Here is a 2510-nt window from a genome sequence, read left to right as displayed (position 1 = left end):
CAATCGTCATTTAGGCAGCGGCAGTTCACAATCTTGATGTCTTTCCCTGAAGAAAGACCACTCAGTTGCTTAATCTATAGACTGGATTTGGTATATCAGCAAATGACATGTATCAGCTTTCTACGGTTTATAAGAAAAATGCATGATGATAAGTAATAGTCATATTAGCATATTAATAGTCATATTAGCAGGTAGCATAGTAATAGTCATATTAGCAGGTAGCAAGTGAAACATGCTTTTTTTAAAAAGTGTTTGTGATATGTTGGAAATGTAGGAGCCAATGTATGTTGAACCTTCTCACCCATTATCCACATCTTGAACATTCTCCCTTCACTTATTACAGGTATTAATGGAATTAACTCATGTTTGGACTTGTGAGAAGAAAAACACTCTAGGGCAGATTCCGCATGAGCCAAAAACAGCAGTGTGAAAACAGTGTGAAAACTGTGTAAAAGGGTTTACACCATTTTCACACCGTTTTCACACCGCTGTTTTTGGCCCATGCGGAATCCGCCTAGCACTCAGTCTTCCTTACAGCTGAGGAGGCTTAAAAACACTGCGGGGCAGGGGGGAGAGAGAGAAGTCCTAGTGGCAGCAAAGATGAGGCATGGTGGTTGCCAGATAGTGGGGGAACAGCCAGAGACATGGGCATCTCCATCACCTATCAAGCACTTTTTTCCACCTTTGCTGCCTCCAGAGCTCCTGTTTCGCCCACCCGCACACACACATGCTTCTCAAGCCTTCTCAACAAGGGGAAGACTGCCTGAGTCTCTGCTCAGCTGGATTGCCATCAGATGGTCTTTCAGGATCGGGCCCTGAAATTGTTTTTCAAAGAAGAAAATCACAGCCTTAAAATGATGAGCCCTGAAATCACTTGGTTTAACTAGGGTTAACTCTGCTTAGGATGGCAATTATAATAAATGTGCTTAGGGTTTCTGCCATACCATAATAATATGAGGTAATATACACTACAAGGAAGTGTTTTGAAATCTTAACTAGAAAAACAAGGAGCACATGGAATGGACTAAATATCTTTGAGCTAGTATTAATTAGCATGACAGATTGACCATTCACAGGTTTATTTTGCAATGCATGAATGTGCACCAATGAATATATCCCAAGTCTAGTACTGGTATCTAATAATAATTAAATCACAAAAATTATATCAAGGCAGACAAAAGCCTTGGCCTCAAATTAAGAAATGAATACAAATAAAGAATAAAGCATGCCTAGAATCTTGTGTTCTTTACAGTGTTTATTAATAGCATTTGCTCTTTATGCCATTATCATCCCAAACGTCTGACTTCTGACTAAATACTTACTGATACCAATATGATATACATTTACTCTGAATCACAACTTTTCATGAAAGGGTTTGAATTAAAACCAGTTTTGTCTTGAGACAGCTGGTGACGATAGTATTTATGTCTCTTTTTATATTCAAAGCACTTCATATACATTATTTCAGTAATTTTTACAACAATTTTGTGAGGTAAACCACTACTACTATCCCTATATTGCAGATGAGGTAGTGATAGACAATGAATGGTCTAAGATCACCTAAACATTTATGATAAAGATTAGATTTGAAACAATCACCTCCCTATTTAGAGCTTATTCTGACATTAACTGGAGGCAACTGAGATATGCAAGATGTGATTTTGTAGTGCAAAATAACAAAACTAATACCACTAGCCCAGCCTCTCCCATTATACTATCACCATCACCTTATTCCTTATTGGCTGATACACCCTTACGGTAGAATTGACCATACACAGAGGTTCCACAGAAAAGAAAACCTAGACAAATAGAACAGCAAGTTTACTTTAGCAAATGTAGCAAACCGGGGCTCCCTGATAATTAAGACACTTGCTCTTGTTGGGTTCAGCTTTCCAATCAGAATAGATTGTGATCAGCCATAGCCTACTGCACCTAGAATCAGCCCATGCAATTCAGCTCTCTCACATCAACTTCCTCCACTGCCAATGAAGCAATGTTGCTGATGTCAGATAACTAGTTCTGCACTCCTTGAGTCTGTACACAAGACCTAGCTTATTAGGACAACTAATCCTTCAAAAGCATATAAATCAGAATATTTACATAGATTGCTCTAATATTTTTAAAAAGGTGTTCTTCAAAGTATGGTCTCCAAGGATTTAGTCTCAAAGCCATCTCTCCCCAGCCCTCCCGGCATTTAATCTTCAGCTGAAATGGATTTATCCCCCATGGTTTATCCCTTCTGAGACCTCTTTTATATCTTGGGGCCCCTTTCTTGTGTTTCAAGATACGTCTCATCCTACCCGACTGAGACAGGATACGTTAAGATACAGGTCACTGACTTGCAACCTCTGCAAGTAAAGTGAACAAAGGATTTGAGGGAAAAGACACAATCTTATCTTCTGAGTATGGTGGCAGAAGATCTGAAGAATTCACCTTGAATCAGATTTGCTTTAAAGCAGCAAAAAATGTGATTCCCACTGTCAGCAGAATGCCATAAACAGATATTTAAT

Source organism: Sphaerodactylus townsendi, linkage group LG07, assembly GCF_021028975.2.
Source record: "Sphaerodactylus townsendi isolate TG3544 linkage group LG07, MPM_Stown_v2.3, whole genome shotgun sequence".
In the NCBI taxonomy this organism is placed as follows: Eukaryota; Metazoa; Chordata; class Lepidosauria; order Squamata; family Sphaerodactylidae; genus Sphaerodactylus; species Sphaerodactylus townsendi.
The sequence above is the reverse complement of the archived record's forward strand: the minus strand, read 5'-3'. Positions refer to the sequence as shown.